Genomic DNA, 14,771 nt, shown 5'->3' on the forward strand with positions numbered 1-14,771 from the left:
TGTACCACAGGAGCAGCAGAGCACACACCCTTCCCTCTTTAAGGTAGAGGGAAGACTACTGAGGTAGACAGGAAGTGACATAGCATCCCCAGCCAAAGCTCAACGGCTATTGGGGTTACTATGGCAGCCGAGGGATAGTCACGTGACACCAAGCCCATTGCATCATCACTCCATTAGAATACAGGCAAAATGAATGTGCATAAGGAAATAAATGAAATATTAGACCTGAATACTGAGGGGGGTGACATAATACAAACAGTTTGCAGTGGGACCACTTTTCCAGAACAGGAATAATTAGGAAACATACAAATAAGAACAAGTCCTCTGTTCTGGGACACTGCATATGGTGCAATATGGAAGACTGATAGCAGTTCACCAGCAGACACCCTATAATTCTCCAGCTCTACCTACTTCAGGAGATGGCCCCTTTAGCAGTCAATGACTTGGCACACTGTGAGGGTAGTGGTAGCCATTTCTGCTGTCTGAATCTGCAGGTGTGACCTTTGGAAGCTTGGTCCTCTCTGCTAGGGGGGACGCTTCTTCTATCAGCTCTCATAGTGTCATGGTCACATCACAGTGACGTGTCGGCATGGGCAGTCCCAGCATCTTCTTCTACTTGGCCCCCTGCTTTTCTCCCAGTAGCTTCATATCATTGTGTGGTGGACGTGTCTGTGATCCCCGATGATGTTGTGTCGGAGGATCGGCCGGTCACTTGCTAGATAATAGTGTGTGACGCCACTCTGGTGGTGGTTGGCCAAGGTACAGCCGGACCTTAGGATGTTACTTCATGACGCCAGTGCCAGTGAGGCACACAGATGTGGTGGCACACCTGCTCTTAGTTTAGGAGGCCGGCTGCACCCCTTTCCCTGTGGACAGTGTCCAGCCGGGCCGCTACGGGGTCCCTTGGGTTAGTGTAGTCACGGAAAGGCCAGAGTGGTGTAGTGACCCTCCCGGACTATCGGAACTGCTACCAACAGAAAGGGGAAATGTACCAAGGCTGTAGTGTACACTGTGTCTGTGTGGGGTGAAGAATCACGGAGGCTCTTTATCATAAATAAGCTTGGTTTTACTTGAAAGTTACCTGTGTGCAGCAAGACATACAGCTGTGCATTGACAAGGTAAGTTACACTTGACAGTTCCCTTGATAAAGCACTTGATAAGACACTTGATAAAACGATAACCAGATCTGCGACAGGAATAGCGTTAGGAATACAGTCGTGCTGACTGAGTAGCGTGTTCAGTGATACAAATAAGCAGAGTAGCAGAGAGGAGGATGTCGTGAGAGTCCCAACCCAAGCAGTTCTATGCTCTGCCGGGATGTTGGAGTATGAGGTAGAAGAATACTTAAAAGAAGAGGAGAATACTTGTGCCCGTGTATTGACTTTGGAGTCTTCACACCACCTTATGCCCACTAGATTTGAGGGACCCGTTCTGGAGGGTGACACAAGGCCCAGACCCTGTTACCTGGGATGAGCGGAATGCTTAGTGTTTCCTGCTGACAACTGCGCTGCGAGATAGATTTCCTAGGCTTACTGCAACTTTGCTCTATCCGGATCAGTTCCTAGCTTACTGTTGTCTGTGTATACTGTCCTGCTCTGTGACTCTCCTAGTCCACGGCATAGGTTGAGGTTGTCTCTGACTTGTCTTCTCTTGAAAGGGGTTTAACACTGCATAGTGTTGTGTAGCATCACTGAGAAGAAAACTGTTAGCTGTGTCCTGTCTGACATCCTACCCGTACGGGGCTCTGACTAAGACTGAACTACTCTTCCTGTCTCCCACGTGACTTCCTTCCTCAGCGTATCTAAAGTGCGCTGTGAGTGGGTGAAGAGTGCAACATAAGAAGTAAAGAGAGAGGTCAAAGTAGAGAAGAAGGTCCGCAGATCCATGTGACATACAAACAAACAATAACTCTTTACACACTTCAGCCGTGCATCATCTGAATACACATATCTAATACAGCGGCATCTAGTGGCGATGCCACTTTAGTACAATAAGTACAGGTTTTTTCGAAGGGTCTAACCAATATTTACACCCGTGGTAGGACACCACAATTGTGTATCTGATTTGTGGGATGTACTCTCATTTTGGTAAGGTTAAGAAAATGGGCAAAGCCCAAACTAGTCTCATCACAATTGATATTGGGTGGCAATAATCTGTGCAGAACTGCTTCCACCAGAGGAGCTATATTGTCAGCAAACAAGGGTTTAAAAAATTGGCCTAAGGGTCTGTCTTGTGTGGCAGTACTATAGTGGAGACCCCTGTTCTATACACACCACTGTACATTGGTCCACATGTGATGATAGATACAGCAGATTCAGTCCACTAGGGGATCGGTCTGGTTGATTTAATACACAGGTCACCCAGTGGATCTGCACAGTCCTTCATCTTTCCCAATAGCATTGTTTTTATTGGCTTAGTGTAAAATGATAGCACTTTATGTGGCGGTAATAAAACAACTATTTATTGTGGCTGTTATCACCGCTGTGTAAAAGTGAATGGAAAAGTTACCCTCTACACGGTAACCCCTGCTCTGTCACCGGTGTCCTCACATTGTGCCATGCTGCGTGCTTCTGGCATGTCATAGTGATTGGGTGCCGAAACGCGTTGTGCCCATTCCTTTCTGCTCAGAGCTTCTTGGAGATTGGCAGAAGCTGTGTACGGATTCACACAAAGCTGATAGGCAGCTTCAGTCCTATAACTCTATGGAGCTCATTGTGTCAGGAAGAGGTTATTCGACTGATCCAGAGCCAGATCTCTGACTGACACCTCCTAACACTTAACAATCAGGTGATACAACACAATGTATGTATGTTGGAAACAATTTACTTTTCAGAACTTTCCCACGAGATTAATATAAAAATCCATTAATCAGTGTATAATATAATGTATCTGGGATGTATGTCCAGAAATCTTAGGACCTGTGTCAGAGAATTTATGGTATATAGAGAGAAGGTGGGTTAATACATCAGTTTATTGACAGCCCTATGGGTAATGTAATGTAATGTAAGGGGGAAAAGGTATTTAGCCTAAAAGCAGGGGAGGGAGTTCCGAAGCCTCTTAAATAGAGATGCCCCTTGGATCCTTCTATTCCAAAGTTGTTAAACTTTGCATACATTAATAGGACAAGCTAATATAGGAAAGCTTTATAGTATATCTTACAAGCAAAAAGTGCTTCTTTCTCCCCTAATGAAGCCTCTTTTCTCGCTTACTTGGAAAACTTTCATTTATTCAAAAAAGTACAAATAAACCAATATGAAAAAACAAGATGCTGGACAAATAGTTCATCAATGATTCATCAATCATTACTTACCAAATAACATAAGCTTTATTAATACATAATACCATTAAAATAAACATAAAGACAATTGGTTACAAGAAGCGATGCAGAACAAAATATGGTGGGAACACACATGGCAGTATTTAGAAGGAAAGTCCATGAAAATAAAAAAAATAAAGCAGGCAGGAGGGTGCAGGAACTTATAGAAATAATGTATACTTACCAGTCTCCATGCCTCCGATGCACCGCTTCTGGGTCCCACTGATGGTTGTCGGCTGTCATTTTTGGCTGAAATCCGAGTACATGATGTTTTCCAGCTGTAATGCCACGGCCCAACAAATGATTGCCCGATCAGCCAGTCAGTGATAGGGGCGGTGTCCCACCCCAGTCACTGATTGGCTGACCGGGCAGTTGCTCAGTATGTGGCGTTGCAGCTGGAAGAGCTGCAGGACCCAGGAGCACGAGGATAGGTAAGTATAGTTTATTATGTTCCTGCATCCCCAGGCTTTTCGGTTTTGTTTTTTTGGGACTTCTCCTTCAATATAGATGCATGTCTGGCGCATATGGGATGGCAACAATATAAAAGAACAATAAATAATGGCTAGTCAGAATGCAAAACTGCAATAACATTTGCATTGGGACAAGCCATTGTTTATTGTTCTTTTACATCTCTTATGTGCCACATACATATATATGAAATACTGCCACATTTGTCCCCTCCATATTTTGTTCTGTAACCAATCGATTTTATGTTTATTTTAATGGTATTATGTATTAATAAGGCTTATGTTATTTTGTAAGTAATGATTGGTGAATTATTAGTCCAGCATCTTGTTGATAGATATTGGTTTATATGTAATATATATGCATGAGGACCAGAGTTACTAGACATAAAAGCCATTTGTAGAAGTTATATTCTAAAAACTATAAGACAGACTACCAGCTCAGGCAGAGATCAGATTACATGCGGACAATACAAGTCTATGGAGAGGGGAGGAGCAAGGAGGGACATGGCAGGAGGATGGAGATCAGAGAAAAAAAGCAGAGAGACATACAGAGACTACATTAGATTTCACCCTGGACTTCACAGCTTAGACTGCTTAGTACTGGCCTATAATGTCCTCTATGCTTACTAGGGTGTAAATAAAGTCCTAGAAAAGCAGGATCCTCTCCGCTGTTTTTTGTGCAGAGTGTGAGACATCATAGAGACTACGGTCCATATATACAGGTTATATTATGGTCAGAAAAGGTGATGTTTATCAGATACATGCACAACAGTTACCGGAAATAGAAGAAGGACTTAATATATTTATATATTAGTTTAGGGTTTGTTTTTCATGTTTTTTCAGCATTTTTGTTTTGTTCAATTTAAATGATCAATAGGGGACTCCGCACCTAGACCGAAGTTTCCAAAATGTCTCTATAACACCCAATACATTTCTTATTCTTCCTGTTAGTAATCGTCTTAAAGAGTATTCCAACCAAAATGGACCAAAAATTTCTCCAGATTTATTATGAAGTCCAAAAAAGCCACGGGGGCTTCCTTAAATTGCCAGTAATTTCATTGGATGTCCACCAGAGCAAGAGTCCTCCAACAGTGAGCCTTAGTGTTACTATTAATTAAGGGTAGATCAATATAAAAACGTGGGTAATCCAGAATAAGGCTAGGACTACAAGGAGATTCCAGGTCAAGTGACCAGGAACCACCATGTCGCAAGGTCCATCAAATGACTCCATCACTCATACAAGTGGATGTCAGCACGACTTGTGTAAGTGGTGGAGCTGTATGATGGGCTGTGTGACAAGTATGATGGGCTGTGTGACAAGTATGATGGGCTGTGTGACAAGATGGTTCCTGGTTGTGCTACCAGGAATGGACATGTAGCCCCAGCCTAATGGGCAGCAGACATCGGTAAGGGTTACAGACACTTGTACTATTTCCAGCCTGCAGATCTTGAGGACAGAAAATGAAGCTGATGTGGATGATGCAAGAATCTCAGACAATGAAGTTCTGGATTGTGAAACATCCACTTTTAGCTGCAAGTAATAAACGATTATATTTAGCACAGTAGAGTGCTAGAAATAAGGGTCAACTACTGTAAAGTTTATTCTCCTTTATATAACTTCATAGCTGATGGATTCAGCCAAGTCCAGAAGGACAATAAAAAATCAATTACCATGAAATTGTACCAATCCAAACTACTGCAAACAGCCCCTTACATTCAGGAAGTAGCACTGTGTACATAAAGTTGTAGGAACACAAGGTGGTCAGAAATAAGAAGGAATCCTCTCCCCTCTGGAGGCGGTAGAAGCTCACAGATTATATGTACACAGCCCAGACTCTTTCCCCTTCTCCTGCACAAAGCACTAGTTAAAGTGTCACTGTTGTTTCATTTTTTTTTTTTTTTTTTTGCAGAAATCAATAGTCCAGACGATTTTAAGAAACTTTGTATTTGGGTTTATGGCAAATATGCCATTATCTGCATTCAAAAAGACTTTCCCCAGGTCCACTCCCTCCTCCCTCTCATCCACTGCTCATTATCAGGAAATCACGACTGGTTTCCATCAGAGAAGATAGCCTGGTGATGAAGCTGTATATTAACTCTTTGTTGTCCTGTTTTGGTGCCTCATCTCCCTCCACCCTCCCCTCTCCCCTCTCCACAGAGAACAATGAAGACAGGGGGGAGAGCTTCAAACTCCTTTTTCATGATAAAAATGCATTTTTCGGCTAATAAACCCAGTTACAAAGTTTCTTAAAATCGCCTGGACTATTGATTTCTGTACAAAAAATTTAAACGACAGTGACACTATAAATTCCTCCCCAACTTCCTGTGTTCCATCCTGGTCTCTCTCTCTTACTAGAGATGGACTGACAGTGGAGATGGACAGGAAGTAGATAGCAGCTTGCAGGGAAGTAAGACACCTAGTGGACCAGACTCCATGTCTCAAGCTTAAGTTAAAGATTCCAACTTTATTTATCCATAATAAAACTAAAGAAAGAACAGGTTAAGAGGCTGCAAATGGAACTGCAACATGTTTCAAAGCAATAGTTTTCATACTGGGCAGAATGTTCAATTCAGACAACAGGAGTGTCATTAAATGAAGCCCCTTCCCCATTCACCCCACCAGATTGAGCAAATGTAGATTTTTGCTATCATTTACTCCTCTTTGTAGGTGTAAATCATGATAAATCAGACACAAAAGGGTGCCGCCCCTGCCCGCTCATTAGGCAATGGAGGCTTACTCCATGGAAAAGGCACAAATCTGAAGGTGTTTCGTGGCTTATGCCAGTGGAACAGTTAATAAATGTGCCCCATTATGTATATTTGGTCATGTTGGAAGTTCAAACCTCTTGAGAGAAGTGTGTCTAGTTTAGGCCTGGGTATGTGCACACTGAGGAATAGGCGAGGAATTGAAGAGGAAAGTTTTCTGCTGTGGCAGAAATTCAAGCACTATTGACTTCTATAGAATTCCTCTAACAGAATCTGTCCAAAGAATCGACATGTAAATTCTTTGGGCGGAAATCTGCTGTGTGAATAACATAGCGGAAATCCAATTGAACACAATGGGACATTGCTCTGTTGATGTTTTATGGGAGGAATTTTAAGCAGAAATTAAGAGCGTATTCTGCTTCAAATTCCTTGCCTATTCCTCAGTGTGCACATACCCTAAGAATCCACAATGATTCATGTAGCATCACAGTCAATTTTGAATGTCCACAACATTAAGGGTAGGTTCACACTACGGAGTCCGCGCTGATAATTTGTCTGGTGTCTCCATAGACACCATTCTATGGCCAGGCCGATTCCGCTGTCCGCCGACAGAATAGACATGTCAGTTCTTTCAGTGGAAGGTGGAATCCGCCTGGCCATAAAATGGTGTCTACGGCATAGGCGGATAGTTGCGCCGCTGTGAACGGGTGCAAGCCACGTAATCCGCCGGAACTTATCCGCGCAGATTACGTAGTGTGAATCTACCCTAAGATAAGAAATGTCACTGTTGTTGGGCATTAGAAAAGATAGCCCAGAAATAAAGGTATGGTTTCCTACTCGATATGGATTGTCTTTGAGTGGTGTCCCACCACAGGTGTTTCTTGTCTGACACCTGACACAAAAGCCTTAAGGTGCGTTTACACGTAACGAATTTGAATGATAATCGTACGTGTAAACACAGCGAACGATCAAAGGACGAACGAGAAATCGTTCATTTTGATCTTTCAACATGTTATCAAATCGTCGTTCGCAGATCGTTCCGTGTGAACAGTCATTCGCCGATTTAACCAATGTGTGAGATAGGCTTAAGCGATCGCAAAACGATTTTCCGTACGATATATCGTACCATCTAAACGCTGATTGTTATGGAAAAAAATCGTTACTCCGACATCGTTAATCGTACGATCGGGCCTATAATCGTTTCGTGTAAACGCACCTTTACACTCCAAAGTAAGGTGGTGATGAGGTTGTATATGAGTTTCACCACCAGATGTCAGTGTTCTATGTATAGTTTTGTGTATGTATTGTACAGCTGTAGACACTATAGGGTTACTGTTTTTGTTATGTGATTCTGTGGACCAGTGAAGATGCTTCTTTCCTTTCTACCTATCTCTATTTTACTTTCTCTGCACACACTCTTCTCACCACTCACAGGTACCCTTACACACCCTGTAAGAAGTAGTCACTTGGGGAGAGGAAATGTAGCATCAGTTTCCCTCTAATTCTCTGAGGAGTAGGACACACACAGAACAGGCATCCCTGCTGAACTTAGCCAGGGCCTGGCTCTGCCTGGTTCCCTGTCCGGGACAGACCAGATGTGTCAGTAGTCAGACACACGTGTATGGAGAACCCAGAGACTTCACTTCCAAGCTATAACTACAGAGACTATGCAGTGTTAAGCCCCTAACAGAGGACAAGTCAGAGATCACGCCGTGAACTAGGGCTGGGCGATTAATCAAATTAATTTGATTAATTCGCCCAGAATTTGAGAATTGATTTGATTTTTTTTTTTAATCGAAAATCGAATAAAAAAAAATCATTGGATGCGTGCGGCCACGAGGGAGGCACGTTCATTGCGGCCTCCATCTACTGAAGTCTGCCTGAGGAGGGAGAGCGCCCAGCAGCGTCTGCTGTCCCCGCTGCTGTCCCGCCCCCATAGCAGGACGAATACACTCGCTCCCTCCCAGCCGCACGTGGAGGTCCCCGGAGGAGGCTGAAGAATCGGGTGATAGTGTCGCTGCTAGAGCTGTACAGCCAAATCGGGGGTCTGCACTGCGCCCCCCGATCCGGCTGTATCACCCGATTCTTCAGCCTCCTCCGGGGACCCCCATGTGCGGCCGGAAGGGAGCGCGTGTATTCGTCCTGCTATGGGGGCGGGTCAGCAGCAGGGACAGAGGACGCTGCTGGGCGCTCTCCCTCCTCAGGCAGACTTCAGTAGCTGGAGGCTGAAGGGTCCCATGATAATGTCGCTGCGGGTGCTGGAGCCGTACAGCGGGATCGGGGGGCGCAGTGCAGACCCCCGATCCCACTGTACAGCACCTGCACCAACACTATCACCCTCCACACCCGACTCTTCAAACTCCTCCGGGGACCTCCATATGCGGCCGGGAGGGGATATTCGGCTTAGCGGCGGGAGGAGGAGCCCAGGCCAATGCTCCCCCCCCCCAGTGTGCCCCATCCTCCTCCCCCCCCCCCCGAGTGTGCCCCATGCTCCCTCCCCCCCAGTGTGCCCCATGCTCCCTCCCCCCCAGTGTGCCCCATGCTCCCTCCCCCCAGTGAGCCCCATGCTCTCCTCCCCCACAGTGTGCCCCATGCTCCCCCCCCAGTGTGACCCATGCTCCCTCCCCCCCCCAGTGTGCCCCATGCTCCCTCCCCCCAGTGAGCCCCATGCTCTCCTCCTCCACAGTGTGCCCCATGCTCCCCCCCAGTGTGCCCCATGCTCTCCTCCTCCCCCAGTGTGCCCCATGCCTCTCCCCCCCAGTGTGCCCCATGCTCCCTCCCCCCTGGTGTGCCCCATGCTCCCCCCCCCAGTGTGCCCCATACTCCCTCCCCCCTGGTGTGCCCCATGCTCCCCCCCCAGTGTGCCCCATGCTCTCCTCATCCCCCAGTGTGCCCCATGCCTCTCCCCCCCCAGTGTGCCCCATGCTCCCCCCCAGTGTGCCTCATGCTCCCTCCCCCCAGTGTGCCCCATGCTCCCTCCCCCCAGTGTGCCCCATGCTCCCTCCCCCCCAGTGTGCCCCATGCTCCCCCCCCAGTGTGCCCCATGCTCCCCCCCCCGTCACCAAGGTTTCATGGGGCCCCATGCTCCTAGCTATGTCCCTGCCCCTCATCTATTCCTGTACTACTACACCCCTCATCTGTTCCTGTATTATTACTACTACTACACCTTTCATCTGTTCCTGTACTACTACTACTACACCCCTCATCTGTTCTTATACTACTACTACACCCCTTATCCACTATGTCTCCACAATACACTTGACTCAAACATCATTAAAATAGTATCTGATGCTGCAAAAAGAAAAATATTGTTTATTTAGCAAAAATAAATAAATCGAGATTTAAATCAAGAATCGTCCAAAAAAGAATTTAAATCGAGATTTTATTTTTTGGCCATATCGCCCAGCCCTACCGTGAACCTTTCTTAACAATGCAGGGCGGTATCCCAGGACAGAGGAACAGACCCAGATAGAGCAAAGCAACCGTAATCAAGGCTACGTACTCAATCTCACAGTGCAGGTGAAACTTGGACACCCTCGGACACTTATCTTCGCAGAGGGTAACTTAGTCTGTGTCACCCTCGTAGGACGGGTACCCCGACACTGCAGGGCAGAAGGTGGTTTATTAAAAAAAGCTAAGCTCCAAAAGCACTGCTACTCTACCTCAGCACTTAAGGTATCTCCCAACACATTCAGTGAGCTCAAGTCTGTATCACAGAAGTTATCTATTGCCAAGTTATCCTGTATTATCAGAGAAAAACCACTTTATTTAGTACCGGGACTCAGTGTTCATTGCACCATCACTTACACATACCGGCTACACACTCCTTGGGTTGTTTTCCCCTTTCTGTGGGTGGCGGTACCGACATTTCGGGTGAGTCATCTTCCCACTCCATACCACTGTGACAAGAGCCCAAGGGACCCATCACAACCCGACAGGTCACCGGCCATTGGGGAACAATATAGCCAGCCATAACATAAAAGCAGGTGTAACACCCACCTGTGTGCTGAACTAGCACTGGAGTCATGACAATACCATCACTGGCAAAGCTGTATTACGACCACCAGCACAACATCATCACGGTGGTCCGCCACATTTGGATGTGAATATCTCATAATAATTCATTCTCAGGTGGCACAACCCACGTATTAATGGTTGCATTGTGAATAATTAGGTTAACTACGTACACAGTCACAATTAATAAAAATTGGAAACATTTGCAATGTTCTCATAGACATGATGTCCACACACTCACAAACTTATGCATGTTTCTTTTTCCAGCTCAGATTTTTTTTCTCATTATGTCAGTAAGTCAGTCAGTAAAAAAAAAAGGCTTTTTATTCTTCCAAGCTTTCTTAATTGCCCATAGCAACCAATCAGAACTCAGCTTTTATCTTACCAGAGCAATTTAAACAATGAAAGCTGCTCTGTGATTGGTTGCCATGTTACAGTTTTGATAAATGAAGCGTAGCAACCAGACACAAAGCCTAACTAGGAACCAGACTCTAGAGCCTAGATTTATTCTTTTGTCTCAAACAAAAACTGTCTGATTTGTCCATAGCAACCATTCTGCTGTGACTGGTTGCTATGGGTAAATCAGGCTATTTTTGTCTCAGACAAATGTACAACTCTGGACCTGAAGGCCGTATTACACAGCACAATATAGAGGAGTAAGCGACAACCTGTCTTCCTATTACACGCACAGACATCTGGCGGGGAGCAGAGGGAGGGGCTGCTCGGGTGATCCGTAGATCGTCTGGGCTGCCCATTGAAGTCAGCAGCATTGTCGTTGGTCAGGCCTTTTTAACATGTTAAAAAACCACAATTAGCCAACATTGTGCATGTCGGCTGATCATGGTCTTTAAACATGTGCTGTTACACCAAACAATTATTGTTCAAAATGGCAGGTAATTGGCCAAGTGCGGCCAATAAACATTTGGTGTAATAGGGCCTTTAGAATCCGGTTGCTAGGGATGTGCTGCTTGGGTGTTGTGTCCTTAGCAACCAGTCTGTCACAGATTGCTTTTTCCTATCATCCTATAGTAGGCACTATTAAAGGATTCATACACATAGATTAGCCAAGATGTGATCCATGGAGGATTGGGTTCATCTGAGTGGCTTATAGAGGGAGGTTCTCAATGGGTTAGACCCCTCCATAAACCAGAACAAAGAGTCAACCTGATGCATGCCCTCCATGTATCATACAGTCGTCCATTCATCTGTATGGTCCATCTTCATGGACACTGGTGTCACCAGCCATAGCAATAGAGCGTTGTAGTTCGAGACGTACATAGTAACCTAATCGCAATCCACCTGTATCCAGCCCTGTCTATGGCAATGACACCTGCTGTATAAACTGACTGGTCAATCCCAAATGATATATGTGGAATTAGATGAGACGATTAGTTGTAACAATGACCAATCTGATGACCAGGTGAGTAAGAGCTAACATTAGGCCACTTATCAAAGTACAGAGGGATAGTATGACGTTCGGGTGGCCATTGCTCTCACACCCAGTAGTTATTGGCACATGGTGACATTTATCTGAATGGAGACCATTATACTGGGAGGTTCTTGGAGCTGGCGCACTGACTATGGGAAGTGTTGCTTTCTAGTCATGACTGTGCGGTAACTCAGGTTTTGGAGATAACCTTGAGATACAACCTCCAGATGTGTGTACAGTGGGAACGGTGTGCCAAGAGGGATTGGTACAGCTCACAGGAGCGCCCGGCCAGAACAGAAGGGCTGTGGGTGAACTAAGCTGATTATCTTCATGATATTATGATGCCAAGTTTCCACAGGCGTCATCATGGAAGTGTTTGCCCAAAGTGGTTTCTTCCTCTTGTGTTTTTATTGACTAATGTCCAACTCGGCCACATCCTAAATTGTTCAGACATCTCCAGACTGTGATATCAACCTGTCTAGCCTGCAGCAAGGCTCCACAGTGGCGATACTATACCCATTATGGGTGAGTCGGAGAGACTACTATAGAGACTCCCCCCCCCATTATGGGAGTCTCTCCTACTCACCTTTATTCTGTGAACTAGAAGAAAAATAAAAAAAATAAAAAAAAAATCATAAAAAAGATCCTGAACATTCTGAACCATGTTGTTGCTTTTTGTTGTTATATTCCAGGAGCTGGAATGTTTTTATTTTTTCTCTACACAAGGGCTTGTTTTTCTGGAACTAGAAAACAGCGTCCGGAAATAAGAGGCAGGTACATTATTTTAACGCTCATTCTAAAGAACAGGTGTTAACATAACGCTGCGTGAACACAGCAGGCGGCATTGCATTGACTTTAATGCAATGCCGCCCCTGCAGTAAAGAACGGACGCTGATTCCATTGCAATTAGCGTCTGTTCTTTACTGAAAAATTATGTTGTGAGAACATAGCCTAATGGTGCGGCACGAAAACTGCAATTGAACCAGTGTTTTTATTTGTTGTAGTTTTTATACTGTTCATTGTACGGTATAACTAACAGATGGACTTTATTCTATTCATTACATTTACGCCAGTACAAGATATTTTTTTTCTATCTCATGATTTTTTCTAAATAAATATACAAGTTATACTTTCCAGGGGTACCATTTTGGGATACCCATGATTCATTGTTCATAGATGACTCTGTACCCACAATCTGACCCCCCCAAACCACTTATACCTTCGGATAGCTGCTTTAAATCCAAGATCTGTCCTGGAGTCCGTTCGGCAGGTGATGCAGTTATTGTCCTAAAAAAACAACTTTTAAACTGGCAGCCCCTTGCCCAAAGGGAGTGGCCTAGATTGTGTATGCATTAGGCTGGCACACCCTCTCTGTCCCTCCTCCCCGCCCTCCTCATTAGGAATGCTCCAGGCAGATTGCCTCCTATTCCTCAGCTGTGTCAGCCCGGCACAGGGGCTGGATCGTTAAGACACCTGTGCAATGTTCAGCATGAAGAAAATGTTCCAGTGGCATTCTTAATGATGAAGAGGGTGGGGAGAAGGGACGGAGGGCATGGGGCTGCAAGTTTAAAAGTAGTTTTTTAGGACAATAACTGCACCACCTGCCAAAGGGACCGCAGGACAGATCTTGGATTAAAAGCAGCTATCCAAAGGTACAAGTGGTTTGTGTGTGTGGGGGGGGGGGGGTCAGATTATGGGTACAGAGTCGCTTTAAAGCAAATGTACCAACAGACTGAATAAACAAAGTTGTTAGTACTATCTAATCAACAGCACCATGCTAATTCTAATGGTGCCTGTCATTATTTATACCACCGCCCTTTTTGGGACACATCCTCCTTTTGTTGAATATGCAAATAGGCTAGTCTGGCGAACTGGAGATCGGCCCAGCGCCCCTAGTACACACCTTCCCCTCCCATCGGTGCCACACCGCCTTATTATTCAAGCCTGTTCCCATCCTCACTCTGTAAGATGGGCAGAGAAATCACAGATGGTGCGGGAACAGGTCCTGAGCTCACGCTAGCCACATAATGTCACTTAAAGTAAAGTAACTTAAAAGCTCAGCATGCAAGTATGTTGTTTACAGGAAGATGTTATGCTGCGTTTACACGAAACGATAATTTGCCCGATCGTACGATTAACGATGTCGGAGTAACGTTTTTTTTTTCATAATGATCAGCGTTTAGACGGTACATTATATCGTATGGAAAATCGTTTTGCGATCATTTTGCGATCGCTTATACCTATCTCACACATTGGTTAAATCGGCGAACGACTGTTTACACGGAACGATCTGCGAATTTTTTGCAAACGACGAACAACGATTTGAGAACATGTTGTAAGATCAAAATGAACGATTTCTCGTTCGTCGTTTGATCGTTCGCTGTGTTTACACGTACAATTATCCTTCGAATTCGATCGTTATGGCGCAAATTTGCACGATAATCGTTACGTGTAAACGCACCATCAGAAAGGGTTGTCCAGGTATTTAACATTTTTTTCCCTCAAAAACTCAGGCATCCTTAGTAGATGAGCGAATCTTAAGCATGCAACCCGAACACTGTGCATTTCATTACCGGCGGCTGAAAAAGTTGAATGCAGCCCTAGGGAGTCCTGAAAAAACATGTGTTACTGTTGATAACACCCTTCGCAAAAGTCTGTACTTTTTGTGGTCATATTGCAGCCAAAGTAGTACTAAGAGATGACCACTAAATGTCGCTATATTATGTATTGAAGTGTAAAAGCTGCACAGCTGTAGTGTCTCAAAGGGATATTGTGTTTGTGTGTAACCAGAATCTGTGGACCAGTAGGATCTTTGCTTTATTCTATCCTATCACCTCTT

This window comes from Dendropsophus ebraccatus, chromosome 9 (genome assembly GCF_027789765.1).
Source record: "Dendropsophus ebraccatus isolate aDenEbr1 chromosome 9, aDenEbr1.pat, whole genome shotgun sequence".
Lineage (NCBI taxonomy): Eukaryota > Metazoa > Chordata > Amphibia > Anura > Hylidae > Dendropsophus > Dendropsophus ebraccatus.